Below are 17,352 nucleotides of genomic sequence, written 5' to 3'. Positions count from 1 at the left end.
TATATATACATTGAGACTCAGGGTTAGCATGGTAACCACCTTTGGTTAGGGTGGGTTACATCCTCAGTGCATAGGACCCTATTTTGCATGCATCTTCAAAACCATGTTAATAATGTATTTTGGTGTTCGGAAACCAGAATTGCAAAGGGGTAGTAACTAAGTTAAAATATGCATAGAAGCAATCAGAACCACATTTGGAAATTCAAAATGTTTTGAATTTAACAAAATTAGAAGAAAAAAATAAAATATAAAACTGAAAGCAAAAAATACCTGTGTTGAACTGTGAAACATGTAGAGGAAAAGAATATGAAACGCTTTAACTCGACCAATCTGAGACAAAATCGTGTATTGCCAATTTGAAAAATGAGATTGAAGACGGCATAGCCCCAAATAGAAAACTTCACAAGTTTTTCTCTGGTTTTGGCCTTTGTGCCCATTTCTATATCGGTTTTTGACAATGCAGGCTCTGGTTCTCATTTTCTATTTTTGTTGGTGATGCTTCAACTGAAAAAACTGTGCCCACTAAAGGGCAAGAATATAAAACTGAAAGAAAAAAAATACCTATGCTGAACTGTGAAACATGTAGAGGAAAAGAATCAGAAACGCTTCGACTCGACCAATCTGAGACAAACTCGTGTACTGCCAATTTAAAAAATGAGATTGAAGACGACACAGCCCCAAATAGCGAACTTCACAATTTTTTCTCCGGTTTTGGCCTTTGTGCCCATTTCTATATCGGTATTTGACAATGCAAACTTTGGTTCTCTTTTTCTACTTTTGTTGGTGATGCTTCAACTGAAAAAATTGTGCCCACTGTAGGGCAAGATTGACCTAGATAATGATTTTGAAATCAGTTCAGGAGGGCAACAGAGGCTACGGATATTTCATTTATGGAAAAATCTGAAACTGTGCACATGGTTTAATTCGGATTGCACAGTGATGATTTGTGAAAATTTGGAGGCAACCTATGTTTTTCATAAATTTGGAGGCAATAATTCAAATTAGTAAATTTGGAGGAAATAATTTGGAATCATTATACTCTCTATTTTGCATAAATAGATTTTATCTTTCTTTTACTCAAATTGTGGAGATATTATGGTCACACAAAGAAGGTGCGACATAATGTAAAATTATGTGTTTTTCTTTTTTACTTTTATTTCTTATTTTTTTATTTTCAAGCTCATTGTCATTTAATCAAGGATTGTTTTTTAGGAAAGATAAAAAGGAAACGGGTTTGAAAGGTTGTATTTTTTAAGGATCTAAGAGCTCTAATGGTTATTCATTGAGAAATGAAAATGAATTTATTACATAAAAAAGATAGTAATTAAAACCTAACCCATAAAATTATGACTCTTAGTGGTATAGGAACCTAACAAAGTAATTATGAAAACAAGAACCTAACAACTACGAAATCGATCAATTTCAATTATTACGATCACAGACTTCTTAAAAAAAGCCTCTTTCACGAGCGCAGCAGCAGCCCCTGGTGCGACCTGAATACTCCCTCCATCGCCATGGCCCCGAGAGGGGGCCCTGAGGCCCCTCCTCCACCAGAGATCCTTGCATTCAGGAAGCTAATCGGTGACAATAGTAAATGCCCAGCAAGGGAAAATCAGCGCAAGTTTGCAAAGAAACTGGACAACATTCCCACAATCACCCTATCCGTTGAAGATTCTTGCAGATCTGCTTTGAACTTAGTTGAAAGAGGGCTCATCGGCCAATTTACAGGGCTATGGCATTCCCCCAAGGCTGTCGAGGCATGGGTACAAAGGAACTGGCGACCACTAGTAAAGGAAGGCATCAGAAGCTTCCTAGTTGGTAAGGGCTTTTTTGTCTTTGTTTTTGATTCAGTAGAAGACAGAAATCTCATCTTTAGGAATGGACCATATTTCATGGGACCTCAGGGTTTGTATTTAAACTCATGGTCACCAGATTTCAATCCAACACAAGATGTGCCATGAGTAGTTCCAGTGTGGGTGCACCTCCCTCATCTTCCACTGCATTGTTGGAACCCGAAGTCACTAGAAACGATTGGTAACACCCTGGGAAAATACATAGACAGAGTAGAGAGAAGGGATCAGTATTCATGTGCAAGAATATGTGTCAAAGTCGACTTGGAAATAGGGTTACCTGAAGCCATATAGTTAACAATAGCAGACTGGTCTTATATCCAAGAGTTAGACTACGAGCAACTGCCATTCAAATGCAAAAATTGCCATGAATATGGGCACTTCGCAAGATACTGCAAAAAAAAGGAGGAAGATCTAGAGAAGTCGAAATGAGAGAAATGGATCCAGGTGCAGAAAGCAGTCCAGGCCAAGGTGAGTAACAGGAATAAAGGGAAAGAGGTACCGATGGAGTCTAGAACACCCTTAACAAGAATGGTTCAAATGGAAGGAAGAGGAGAATAGCCAAAGACAATGGCCACAATAAACCCATTCGAAACCCTCAGCTCTTCAATCGAAATTCCAGAAACAGAGATAGAGGAGATTGAACGACAAGTTCCCTCACTCGAAGCAGAAAAGAAGAACATGGATGTAACCCAACTTGACTCCCCAACAGGAACCTCCTCCTCACCCACATATGTAGAAATGACAAGGAAAAAACCCCCGAAAACCTCTGGGTCATCAGAAGACGAGACATTCAAGAAAACCTCTAAAAGAGTTGGAAGGAAATATCATAAGGAAGCCAGGGAAGAAGAGGCGGAGAGGCAAAAAATGCAAGGTAGCCAATCCACCATTGAAATGTCTATCGAGAGAAACACCATAACAAGGCCCTCTAAGGGGGGATCAACTCACTCCAGTTCTACTAAATAATGAAACTAGTATCTTGGAATTGCAGAGGCTTGGGGAACCCTTCGAAAGTTGAAGCAGTCAAAGATCTTCTGAAAATAGAAACTCCCGAGATCCTCCTGCTCCAAGAGACTAAGATTGAAGGGGAAACCCTTCATGAGATTAGTAAATTAAAATGGGGAAAAAAATGCAGGAAAGGCCATTAGTACAAGAGGTACCTCTGGTGGCCTAGCAACATTGTGGTCAGGGGACAAGTATCAACTAGAAAGCTCCTTTGAGACCCAACATTGGATATTCACCAAACTTCGGCACCTCTCTAGTAAGCTTTCCATCTCTCTCTTCAACCTTTATGTTCCAGTCTACCTTACAGAGAAGAAAGAATGCTGGCAGACCTTCTCTGATTTCTTTGACATTTACTCCCCTCCGAATATAATAGTGGCTAGAGATCTCAACCTCGTCATTGATCCAAAAGAAAAGAGAGGTGGCAATAGTGGCAGGGACCAAATGCTTCCATTAGTAGAGGAGTTGATACTTCATTGGGATCATCTTGACTTCAAACTGAAGAAAGGTCTTTACACCTGGACAAACAATAGAGCTAGGGCAGAACACATCTATGCTCGCTTAGATCGCTTCCTAGCGCAAAGCTCTTTGTTACTAGGAAAAGACTGATCTCCTTGAAAATTCTCCCAAAGCTAGTCTCAGATCACAGACCTATTCTCTTACAGCTGGAAGAGGAAGAAAATTTGGGCCCTATCCCCTTCAGATTCAACCCGCTTTGGTCAGGGAAAGAAGGGTTCATGGAAACTCTTCTGGAGGCATGGTCCATACCTATGATAGGATCTCCAAGCTTCGTGTGGGAGCAAAAACTAAAAATAACCAAGAGAGCTCTGAAAAATGGATTAAAGAACCCTCAAATTCTCCTACCAGCAACAAAAAGGAGACAGTTCAATTGTTATCAGATCTGCAAATGGATTTGGAAAGTAAGGAGATCTCTGCTTCAGATTTAGAAAAAGAACAAGTTGTCCAAATCAAATCATTCTGCACTTTCCGCCATGAAGAAGAGACTTGGAGGCTTAAGTCTCGTAGCCTGTGGCTTAAAGCTGGAGATCAAAATACCTCTTTCTTCCATAAGCAATATTGTTGAAAATGGAAACAAGAAATGCTATATATAGAAATGTTATAAATAGCATCGCAGGTACTAGTGAAAAGGGTGACACAATCTCTACATATCTAAACAAGCTTACCACTTGCAGGGATGAGCTTGGAAGTGTAGGGATCACGACAGCCGATGATGACATGGTGAGTCTTGCTCTCCTCGGTCTTCCCAAGAGCTGGCATAGCTATGAATGCTCAGTAAATGGAAGAGATAAACTGCTAGATTGGGAACGACTTTGTTCGGATTTGATGCAAGAGGAGATTAGAAGAAGCACCAGAGATGGTTCTTCATCCAAGGAGGATGAAGAAAATTACGTCTTAGCGGGTAAGGCGAAGAAAGGGAAGGAGAAGGATTCTCATCCCAAATCAAGTTCTTCCCATGGTGGGAAGAAATTTGACAAATCGAAAGTGCGATGCTTTCATTGTCATGAGGTGGGCCATTATGCAACAAATTGTCCACAGAAGAAATCCAAGAAGGGATCCTTGGAAGGATCAGAAAGTGAGGCACTGGCCTCACAGTTCGAGTTGGATTTCACCCTCATCGCATGCATGGTTTCATCAATGATGGGTTGTGGTTGGTTTTTTGACAATGGAGCTTCAGTCCACATGATTGGCGATAAGAGTTTGTTCAATACCTTGGAGGAGAAAGACCTCCAGATACTCATAGAGATGGGTAATGAGGGAAAGTATAGTGTCTCAGGTGTAGGCACGGTTGTTTTTCAAAGGGAGCATGGAGCTCGCATTACCTTGACAGGTGTGAAGTATGTGTTGGAAATAATACTAAGAGGGGGGGTGAATCAGTATTAGCAATTTAACAAGTTTTCATTTCCATAAACAAATTGATATACGCTACTTCTGTTAATTAAACCTCCGTATATACACAACTGTGTTTAGAGAAAACCGCGTATATCTTGCAAACTTCTAATTTTAGTTAGCTGATCTTAATATGTGTATCAGAACCATAAAACAGTAATCAAGTGCAGTAAACAGTACATGCAATCACACACATGAACACAAGATATAAGGTGGAAACCACCTGCTGCAATTCGTCTCTATCTTCTTTTAATAAGAAACTTCTTTTTACAATATTTTTGTACTGTTGCAGTCTTATACTAGTACGCAGGCTTCTACCTGCAGAAGGCTACAACCTTCTCTCGTTTTCCAGCTTCTCCTAGAAGGGAGCTACAACCCCCTTAGCTCTTGTACTAGCTGATATACTAGTACGTAGGTGCTGACCTACAGAAGGCTACAACCTTCTCTTTTCTTTTAGGGACCACGTTTCATAAATTTTCAGACTGGATCCATCAATAACATCAATCAAACATCAAATATATCTGCATCAACCAATCTCCTTTGCACCAACCAAAAACTGAATCAAACAATCACTTCTCTGAATGATGTAGCCAGAATACAGTAACAGTAACCAGAAACCAATCCTAAACCCAGAATATTGCAGCAATAAACAAAAGTAGCTAAAACATATTTTATGAGACGTACGCTACTTCAATATGTATAACCTGCGTGCATACGCTGTTATATTAAGGCAAACCTACGTATATGCCATTTTGAATTACCGAACTAGCGTGTATACGCGCCTTTGCTATGCTGAACCTGTGTACAAATCTATAAAAGATAATTTACCCTTTTCAACTATTCAGACATCAGTTATACCCAGATCATCAGATTTATAGATCAAGTCATGCGCCAAATATAACAGATCAAAATCACACAAAGATACTTCTCTTCAAGCCTTAAGATCTTGACCCATCAATAGAACTTATCCTTCTTCTAGTGCTCAAGTTCCTCATTGATTTAGATCTAGCTATGCACCATAACCCAATGACCAGTATTCTAGATCTTGCTCTTCATAAGATATTCAATCCTTAAGTGCCTTTACCTAATGATCTCCTTCCCCTTTTATAGTCTTAGGCCTTACTCAATACCATGGTCCAAAACCACTTAGAACCAATACCTGGGTCCAAATACCTGGGTTCAACACTTCGAACGAGATACCATGGTCCAAAACCATAGGTCCAAATACCAAGGACCAAAAACCATGGACCAAAAACAAGTTTTCCCACATGTACGCACTTTTCCTTGCATGAAAGTGTGTGCATACGCATACACGCCTTTTGATCGGCAATCCCACGTGTATACGCGGCTTGGTCAATAGGAACCTGTGTATACCTTCTTTTCCTTTATTCTGAGAGCCTATGAGCCTGAACTGTCATCTGAATGATTTGCCGAGTGAGTTGCCATCAAGGACAATACCTGTGCCATAGTGCCAAGCCTGTGTCATAATGCCAACAATCTCCCCCTTTGGACTTGATGGCAACTCCAAGTCACTCTCCCCTTTTGTCATCAAGGGTAAAGGGTTATGCTCCCCCTGAGTACATGCTGCAATCTTTGCTCTGCTATGCTGTCCATGCTCCCCCTGACTGTAGGCAAGGTCTGCAAAAAGATGTTCTACAAGAAGAACATGACTCTATACATCATAAATGACCTTCCTATCACCAAAGACTCATACATACATCCATTTCCCAACCAAGTAGGGATACACCAAAAGTTTATACATGATAACACAAGAACCTTACATCATCCATCCCAGGCATAGTGGGGAAACAAAATAGGTCGTTACATGACCTTGATAATAAAAGATATACATGACATAGAGACGAAATATCTAAAACAAGATTATGATAGTCATCAGCAACTATCATCAGTGGCATATGTCAATCACCACCTGTACCATCAACCATGATCTCTCTCGGAAGTCCTATCCAACACATCTTGGAAAAGTCATCAATGAACAATATAAAGTATTCTTCTCCACGAGGTGACTTTTTCCTTGATGGACCACATAAGTTAGTATGGACAAGTTCAAGTGACTTACTCGCTGATCCTTCCTTCTCAGGGAAATGTGTTCTGGTTTGCTTACCAAACTGAAATGATTTGCATATTGTATTGTCTGGAATTTTGATGTCAGGAAGATCACTAACAGCTTGATATTTGCATGCTTTCCTTATTTGAAGGAAGCTTAGATGCCCCAATCTTTTGTCCCATAGCCAGTGTTCATCATTTTTGCTTAGATAGCATTGTTGCTATCCTCCCTTGAGTATGTATAAATTATTTGGAGTTCTTATGCCTTTGATCACTGTTTCTCCTGTATCAAGCTCACGAACAATACATCCATTTGATCGAAATACTACCTCATTTCCTTGATCACACATTTGACTAACACTCAATAGATTATGCTTTAAGCCATCAACATACATAACATTTCCAGCTTTGACCTTTTCTTTTAAAAGAACAGGGCCTTTACCTTTTATGAGTGCAGGGTGTCATTTCCAAATGAGACCTTCCTTTCCTTTTCTAAGGCACTATATGACTGAAGTTTTTCTTTATCACCTGTCATATGTTTCGAGCATCCACTGTCGATGTACCATTGATTTTCCTGTCCTTCCGCATATAAGGCTATACCACATATTTCTGGTTGTAGTTCTTTCTTTCTCCATATTTTGGGACCCAATGAAGCTTGCTCCTTCTGAGATGTTTGCCGAAACTTACTCCTGCTTTCAAAATCTTCATGACCGAAGTTGTTACAAATAGAGCATTCTATTTCATTTTCAAGAGTAGAAAAGTTATTGTAGGTTCTTTTCATGATCCCAGTCACACTCCTTTGATTTCGTGCTTCTCTAGTCATGATGGTCTTGTAGGCAACACATTGAGCAGCTTTGTGTCCAAAGTTATAACATGAGAAACATTGGCCATTAAAGAAATTCCTATGATTATCAAATCTACCGACCAGGTGATTGTAGTTTCCATTGACATTCATTCTTGAGGCAAATTGAGAATTATTTACCTGCAGTTGGTTGTAGCTTCTGTTCATCCTTGAGTCATGTCACCAAGGGAGGAGTGAAAGCAAAATTCTTTTGGTCTGAATCTCAACAGAAGGCATTCATAGAGTTGAAAGATCACCTCTGCACGACATCAGTGCTTGCGTTACCATATTTACAACAACCATTTGAGGTTGAGACAGATGCCTCCGACTATGCTATTGGGGCAATCTTGACTCAACACGGGCATCCAGTGGCATATCACAGTGAAACACTTTCTGACACAGTCCAGAAGTATCCCACTTATGATAAAGAGATGTATTCCATTGTGCAGGCCTGCCGACAATGGAAGAATTACATTTTGGTGAAGGAAACGGTGATCCACACAGACCATCGACCCCTGCAGTTCATACAGACCCAATGGAAATTGCAGAATGATTGCCATCAGAAGTGGTTTACATACCTGCAACAGTTCTATTTGAACATCAAGTATAAGAAGGACAGCACCAATAATGTTGCAGATTGCCTCAGTCGACCACCGATCATGGTGTTAAGGACCGTGCTCAACTCTTGTGGGCACGAGACTTCTGATTGGCCACTTCTCTACAAAAGCAACCCAGAATTCGGCCACACATACCAGACACTCTTGGAGGGTCAGCGTGTTCCAGATTTTCACCTCCAGGATGCCCTGTTATGCCACCTGGGTCACCTTTGTGTTCCTTCAAGCAAGTGTGCCAAGATGATTTGGGAAGGACACTACAGTCGGGCTGCTGGGCATTTCGGGGTCGAGAAAACGATGGTAGTACTGCAAAAGTATTTGTAATGGCCGAATCTTCGACAGGATCTTGGGAAGTACATCAGATCATGTACTGCCTGTGCCATTGCCAAACCAACCATCAAGAAGCAAGGCCTCTATACCCCGATGCCTACCCCTAGTCAATCTTGGGAATCCATCTCCATGGATTACATGTCAGGCCTTCCTTCCACCAAGCATGGAAATGACTGTGTTTTTGTGGTCATCGACAAGTTCTCGAAGATGGCCATTATGGCGGCCTGCAAGAAGAATATCACAGTAGAAGCCACTGCTAAGCTCTTCTTTGAACGAGTGTGGGTGCACTTTGGGATCCCACAGTCTATCATCTCAGATCGGGACAGTCGGTTCCTCAGTACATTTTGGTCCAGTCTCTGGTCAATGCTGGACACCAAACTCACTAAGTCCACAGCCTTCCATCCTCAAACTGATGGCCAGACAGAGGTTGTCAATAGGATGATTGTACACATTCTGTGCATGTACAACTCAAAGAATCCACGCACATGGGACGAGAGCCTCCCCTATGTTCAGCATAGCTACAACCAAGCTCTTCACAGCTCGACTGGCCATAGCCCTTTTCAGGTGGGCTTGGGATTCCAGCCACTATGCCCCATTGATGTGGCCATGCCACTTGCAGCTACTCACACAGATTCGGCTCATGTCCAGTCCGAAACAGACAAGGCAACCAGCTTCATTGAGCACATCCAACATATTCGCCAGCAAGTCCATGACATTCTGGAGAAATCAAATGCCAAGTACAAGCAGCGACATAATCAACATTGGGTGCCACACAAGTTTCAGGTGGCGACAAAGTCTGGTTGCATTTGCAAAAGGAACGCCTTACTGGAGCCTATCGGAAACTGAGACCACTCCGATATGGTCCTTACACCATTACTAAGGTTGTGGGAGACAATGCATTTGAGCTCAGCATTCCCCCATTCCTTGGCCTGCACCCAGTGTTCAATGTGGACCGCCTTCGGCCATACTTTCCACCATTGCTAGACACATCCGACATTGCAGAACAACTCACACCCACAGAATTAAATCCAGATTGCATGGAACAAGCTGCAACTGATCGGATCATGGACACACAGATCAAGAACACTCGCCAATAGAATATCCAACTGTATCGAGTTGTCAAAGCAGGCCAACTCCATCACCAAGGCAAGTGGCTTACCAGGGACCAAGTTCAGCAAAAGTTTCCCCATCTCATGGAGGAACTCAACGCAATGGGGACCATTGCTTCCTAAGGGGAGAGGAATGATCCAGGTGGATATTGGTGGCCACCTGCCAAGTCCACCTGGACCCCCACCATGGTTTCTCTCAGCATTTTTAGTTTCCTTAATTGTAGCACAACTTACTATTTTTAGTAGTTTTTCGGGTCCCGAACTTCCGGAGCCATTTTGAGGCCCTAAACGACGTTTTTTGGGAAATCTGGGACAACATGAATCGAACCAATGTTTTTCTACCTATAGTGGTAGTGCTTGGATAGATCTTTCTAACGAGCTATTGTATGCGTCAAACGGAGATCGTATGCCAAAGTTATGACCCCGGAAAGTTGATGTACCAATTTATCCAAACGAGGCCCACAGTTTGGCGTTTCATCTTCTAGGGTTAGGTTTTGGAATGTTAATGGTTTTCCATTATTTTTCAACAACAAATAGGCCTTCGAGTCTCATTGTAACACAGTTCAAAGGCATGTAGCCACCACATCTCTTCTTAGAGATAAGCTACCATCGTCCTAGATGGTTTATTTCCATTACTATTTGTAAGCATATTTCAGTATTTTACATTAATGAAATGAAGTATTATTTCCGTTGCATATTTGTGTTTAAGGTTATCTTTGTAATTTGTTGCGTTCTTGTTTAAGTCCGGATCAACAACCCCCTTAGCTCTTGTACTAGCTGATGTACTAGTACGTAGGTGCTGACCTATAGAAGGCTACAACCTTCTCTTTTCTTCCAAGGACCACGTTTCATAAATTTTCAGACTGGATCCATCAATAACATCAATCAAACATCAAATATATCTGCATCAACCAATCTCCTTTGCACTAACCAAAAACTGAATCAAACAATCACTTCTCTGAATGATGTAGCCAGAATACAGTAACAGTAACCAGAAACCAATCCTGAACCCAGAAGTAGCTAAAACATATTTTATGAGACGTACGCTACTTCAATATGTAGAACCTGCATGCATACACTGTTATATTAAGGCAAACCTGTGTATACGCCGTTTTGAATTACCGAACCAGCGTGTATATGCGCCTTTGCTATGCTGAACCTGCGTACAGATCTATAAAAGATAATTTACCCTTTTCAACTATTCAGACATCAGTTATACCCAAATCATCAGATTTATAGATCAAGTCATGCGCCAAATATAACAGATCAAAATCACACAAAGATACTTCTCTTCAAACCTTAAGATCTTGACCCATCAATAGAACTTATCCTTCTTCTAGCGCTTAGGTTCCTCCTTGATTTAGATCCAACTATGCACCATAACCCAATGACCAGTATTCTAGATCTTGTTCTTCATAAGATATTCAATCCTTAAGTGCATTTGCCTAATGATCTCCTTCCCCTTTTATAGTCTTAGGCCTTACTTAATACCATGGTCTAAAACCACTTAGAACCAATACCTGGGTTCAACACTTCGGACGAGATATCATGGTCCAAAACCATAGGTACAAATACCAAGGACCAAAAACCATGGAACAAAAACAAGTTTTCCCACATGTACGCGCTTTTCCTTGCATGAAAGCGCGTGCATATGCATACACGCCTTTTGATCGGCAATCCCGCGTGTATACGCGGCTTGGTCAACGGGAACCTGCGTATACCTTCTTTTCCTTTATTTTGAGAGCTTGTGAGCCTGAACTATCATCTGAATGATTTGCCGAGTGAGTTGCCATCAAGGACAATACCTGTGCCATAATGCCAAGCCTGTGTCATAATGCCAACAGTATGTGCTAGGACTGAAGAAAAACTTGGTATCGATCGTGATGCTGGAAGACAAAGGCTATGATGTAGTCTATAGTAAGGGAAAGGTTTTCCTTAGACACATCACCACGAGACAGGTGAAGCAGATCGGTTCACGAGTCAAGAACCTGTATGCTCTTGAGGTTCAAGATGCATGCAAAGCCTTGAGGAGTAAGGCAATTGTTGGAGACTTTGTGGTTGAGAGGGAGAGTACATTACCTCTCAACATGCAGCGCCAAAAGAAGTCTCAGACAATTGTGGAGGAGCCACAATTGGTGAAGCAGCTTTAGGAGGTTGTGGAGCAGCCACAACTGGAGAAGCCGAGAGGAGACCGAGTGGAGGCATCCACTCATGCAGAGACCTCCAGTAGGGGGAAATTTCGAGCCAAGTGGGCAGAGGGATCACATGCATCCATACCTCCAGATAGGAGGTGGGGCGATGTGGAGTGACAGTCCTAATAAGGATATGGAGTGATAGATAGTCCCTTGTGAGAGAGGTTTTACAAAAATTATGAAAAGGGGTGGTTATGAATTTGAAAATCCATTCTTTACTAGTTTTTTCCGTGGGAAGTGAGAGACAAATTCATGCCTACCCTCTTCATCATGGTGAAACATTTTGATAAACATATCCCAAATGGCCCAAGTGCTGCCCCACTTAGCTCATTCAGGTGTTTCTTCAAACACTGTGTGAGCAACCAAAGAACTTGTAGATTTGGGAAGAAACTGGGCAAATTGGACAACTACATTGTAGTAGCTCCCATACCTCGAGCGACCAACTCAATCCAACGCCTTGGGCCATGGTCGAGACCAATGATCTTTCAAAAAATTGTTTGATGAACTGTCGTTTTAGGCCTTAAAAGACAATGGCCACCAACGCCCATATTCCACTGCACGATATTGATAAACCTTGGTGCCACTACCAACAATCTAACCAGAGGTGGTGATACCACACCAATGCTTTAAAAACTGGAAACCTCTAAGCTCCTCTCGATTTCCTCGGCGCAGCCCACATGAGATTGTGGTGCTGCGGGTTCCAGTGTCTTCTCCTTCTTGACGTCCTACTTATGGTCGTCTGGGGAACCCTTGTGATTCAAGCCACCACTGATTGTGGTGCCACAGGTTCCAATGTCTTCTCCTTCTTGGCTTTCTACTTATGGTCATTTGGGAAGCCGTTGTGATTCAAGCCATGACCATGCACTTACCCCTTTCCCTTGACATGATTCAAACTCAAAACAACTACAAAAATGTGATTCTCGTAAAACATCAAAATCGCTTCTCATATAAACCTAAGTCATCAACAACACTTAAAAAAAAAACCTTCAAGTGAATTGAACAACACTCTTTAAAAAAAACTTTAAAGTGAATTAACAACACTCTTTAAAAAAAACCTTAAATGAATTGAACCAGGTAGAAATATCACCATAATCATCTAAAAAGTGATGGAGAGATTTTCAATAATATTAAAATACCCAAAAAAAAAAATAAATTTTCAATAATATTAAAATACCCATAAAAATTTTTAAATTAATTATTGACATGAAATTTGAACAAAGAGATTATTAATTCCGTTGTTAAAATATTTACGCCGTAAGGTGTTTCTCTCTGAAACCCATCCCCTCGTTGTCTACCTGTCATCCTTGGACACCGTACGATGAGATGTTAGACGATTACAAAAACTTAAGCCGTCCATCAATCCCTCTAAACCGTTCAACTCCCATTTACTTTGAAGTGCGATCAATCTCCTTGGAAGTGTTATCACATTCCATTTTCTGATCGTCAATACCAGTAGGCAGGAATTGACAGGAAGAAGAATATTGAGATAACAGCTGCAGGAAGATCATCATTGTGGTGGGATATGCAGAGTTGTCCCCTGCCTCCTCCTTTCGATCCTTTCATCGTTACTTCCATAGACTCTGCTTTACTTCACAAATTTAACATCGATGCGCGCAATGGCTGCAGATCCCTGAATGACTATCACTTCTCTGCCTATGCATTCTTCTCTCCGGCTGAGACGGAGCTTTACCAGACTCTCATTAACTTTGGAATCCGTCTGCTCCAACTCCCTCCAGGTCAGTACATTCATTGCCCTAGCTTTGCTTATTTTCAGAACTCTAAATCATGGAATCATTAATTGCGCTAGCTTTTCTTACTTCAGAAACCTAAGGGTTGCAACACATGGTATGGTGGTGGTTATATTGGGAAATAACCAATTTGTTGGTGGAAATAATTTCATTGGAAGACTATCATCGATCTGGAAGACTCGGGATTTCGAATCAGCAGGTTATGGCAATATAGTGATAATTTGTTATATCTCTTGATTCTGTGTATCAATCTATTATAGGCCTTGATTCTGGATTCTGTGTATTAAGATGAAAAAATTGAGGATATCCTGAATTATGTTCTGGAAGGAAAAAAGAAGAGGGTTCAATTAAAATGTCTGGAGGCCTTATCATTTGTAGGTGAGGTTGCGGCGTTTTGTTTTGACTTTACTCATTTTTTTAAAGGTTAGAATCAATACATATAACAGATGAACACAGTATTACCATTATCTGAATTATGTGCTGGAAATATAGCAGATGAACACAGTATTACCATAATCTGAATTATGTGCTGGAAAAAGGAGGGTTAAATTATTCCTCATTGAAATGTTTGGAGGCCTTATCATTTGCAGGCGGCGTTGCAGCGTTTTTCTTTTTGGGAATCCGGCCTTTGATTTTCTCCATTTACCTCTTCTTTTGAATTTGTCAACAACTTTTCAATTTATTTTTGAAATTTGATTTTCTGGTCATTGAATTCTGTGTTCTTTGCAGGTTGAGAAATTCTTATCAAACGGATTTAACAATATTTGCACCTTCATCTTTGAGAATTCCAGAAACCCTCCATCCTTAGTTTATCTCTTTTATAATTCTTCTACATAGAGTCGTTTATATCTTTGAAGCATTCATCATTGACGAAGTCGTAGACCTTTAGTTGTGGATTTTATATGCTCGTATTGCTGTAGATCGTACAGAAATCTCTTAATGTTAAGGATGGTTTACAAAATCCCTTTTATTTTTCCTTTTAATACTTCCTTGTCATTTGTAGGTGGGGTTGCAGCGTTCTTCTTTGATGAAATCTGGCCTTTGATTTGCTCCATTTACCTCTTCTTTTGAATTTGTCAACAACTTTTCAATTTATTTTTGAAATTTCATTTTCTGGTCATTGAATTTTGTGTTCTGCATTTCTGTGTTCTTTGCAAGTTGAGAAATTCTTATCCAAGGGATTTAACAATATTTGCACCTTCATCTTTGGGAAACCCTCCATCCTTAGTATATCTCTTTTATAATTCTTCTACATAGAGTCGTTTATATCTTTGAAGCATTTATCATTGATGAAGACCTAGACCTTTCGTTGTAGATTTTATATGCTCGTATTGCTGTAGATCCTAAAGAAATCTCTTAACGTTAAGAATGGTTTACAAAATCCCTTTTATTTTGTCTTTTAATACTTCCTTTTGAAATGTCTGGAGGCCTTGTCATTTGCAGGTGGGGTTCCAGCGTTTTGCTGTGAGGGAATCCGACCTTTAATTTGCTCCATTTACCTCTTCTTTGGACTTTGTCAACAACTTTTCAATTTATTTTTGCAATTTCATTTTCTCGTCATTGAGTTTTGTGTTCTTTGCAGGTTGGGAAATTCATATCCAATGGATTTAACAATCTTTGCACCTTCTTCTTTGAGAATTCCAGAAACCCTCCACCCGCAGTTTATCTCTTCTATAATTCTTCTACATAGAGTTGTTTATATCTTTATATCTTTGAAGCTATTCATCATTCATGAAGCCCTAGACCTTTTGTTGCAGATTTTATATGCTCGTATTGCTGCAGATCTTAAAGAAATCTCTTAATGTTAAGGAGGGTTTACACAATCCCTTTTATTTTGTCTTTTAGACTTCCTTTTGATCTTGTTTTCGTGAAGAGGGTAGACTTCAATTTTCCTGCTTCAAAGAGGGCTAGAGATGGCAGTGGTAGTGAGTTTGGGTTATTTTTGTAGACTTTTGCACGTCATATGTTTCTCTTTTATCGATTCAAAGCATTTTTTACGACGGTAGAATTTGTGTTTTCAATGTAATCTCAGTAGTGCCTGCAATAAAGGGCATCTGTATAGCTCTTACTGTTATGGTGCGAACATCAATATGAATTTTGGGTATGTTTTCTGGTTGTTTTTCATGGTTATTCGATTGTCAAATTTGGTATCGGTTAAGTTTTCACGAACTGCTCTATTTTGCAGATATTCAAGTTTAATCAGAGGTCTCTGAAGTGAAAATTTCCTGTTAAAAAGGTAAAAATCTTAGATCCCTTCACGTTTCGATCTTTTTGATAGTTTATTTTTTTTTAGTTTGTGGAGAAGTTCGAATACCTGAAACTTTGATTTGAACTTATCTCGGTAAAAAGTACAAGAAAAAAAATCACAGAATTATGCATCTTTGGACTGTGCCATATAATTGGGTTGTGAAAACAAAGATTTAGAAAAAAGAAATTTACTTATTAAGTTGTGATTGAAAACTATCTTGTGATTGAATTTGTATGTGTTGGTTCAGAGATATGGAGATGGACCCAATGATGAACTTCCTCTGGAATCAAATGGAGATCACACACGACAATACGGGTACCTTCACTTTGCAAACTCCACAACTCCATCAGATCAGAATTCAAGCAACCTCCTTAATAATGTGTGGTATCAACCTGAGGAAGTTTTTCCAGTAAATGGAACTCCTGTGGATGAGCACTACTATCAGACTGCAAAGAGCCTTGAGGTATTTACTAGTTCTTTCAGGAAATGTATGTATGTATATATTTCTTTGTAATCAAGCAAGCCTCTATCAGATCAGATCTCATACAAGTATTGTTTAGATTTATCTTAATTTCCAAAAAAAACCACTCTACACTATCTGTGTTTTTATAATAAAATTTGTTGATAGTTCTGATTGTGTTTATTCAGACTCTGGAGTTGGAAGGATGTTTGAACTCAACAACTTGTCTGCCATATACTCCCAAGGCTGTTCTAGTAGAAAGAGGAGCGAGTGCAAACGTGTTTGTGGACAATGCAGCGTACAGAAACATCCTCTATACCAAGTTCAATATAAGTCCCATGGACATGGAAAGTGCAGTTGTAGCACTGGTCTGCCTTCAACAAAGACTGCCATTCATACAATAAGATCTCTTTCTGATTTGGCTGGAGGGGAAACTTCTGAACCTAATGAGGTTGCTGTCTTTTCTGGGCTGGCTAGCCAAAACGTTGTAACTGCTGTAATTCAATTTATCAAGTCTCTGTAACAATGATTCCTATTGCACTAACCTAGAAACCTTTCCCTATCCAAAGTTGCTTTGGATTATTGAAAAATTCATTTGAAGGGTAGTACGGAAGTCAATGAGATGGGGAGGCACAAGCATCGCTATTTTGTAAAGTCTCATTGTCGTGAGAGCAACTTAATTATAAATTTAGGTTCCTGGAGTGCCCAGCTGTAGAGTAGGGTTAATTGTCGACTTTGTTGTTAAGTTGGTTTCCTTCTTAATTGAATTTAAGACACAGTTAAAAATATATTTTCGAAGAGTGAAAAGACACTTCAACTGTTCTCATTAAGAAAGGGAAAATAATTTTTATTAAAAGTAAAAAGTATTCTCCATCATCAATACTAAGTATGCAAAATCACTTAATAATGTCATATGAGTAGAAAAAGTTTCAAGTAAAGCATTAACACAGTAAGCATAACACTAAACTTCATGCTCTAATCTT

The 17,352-nt window shown here is 39.9% G+C and overlaps 1 pseudogene; it reads left to right on the top strand.

Moving 5' to 3' along the window:
- The first annotated feature begins 1,514 nt into the window (after positions 1 to 1,514).
- Positions 1,515 to 17,140, top strand: LOC149172203 (bark storage protein B-like; annotated as a pseudogene).
- The last annotated feature ends 212 nt before the right edge of the window (positions 17,141 to 17,352 follow it).

The sequence above is a fragment of the Pinus tabuliformis genome, chromosome 4_2 (genome assembly GCF_031772625.1).
Source record: "Pinus tabuliformis cultivar Carrire ecotype Pingquan chromosome 4_2, CPIR1, whole genome shotgun sequence".
Lineage (NCBI taxonomy): Eukaryota > Viridiplantae > Streptophyta > Pinopsida > Pinales > Pinaceae > Pinus > Pinus tabuliformis.
The sequence above is the reverse complement of the archived record's forward strand: the minus strand, read 5'-3'. Positions and strand labels throughout refer to the sequence as shown.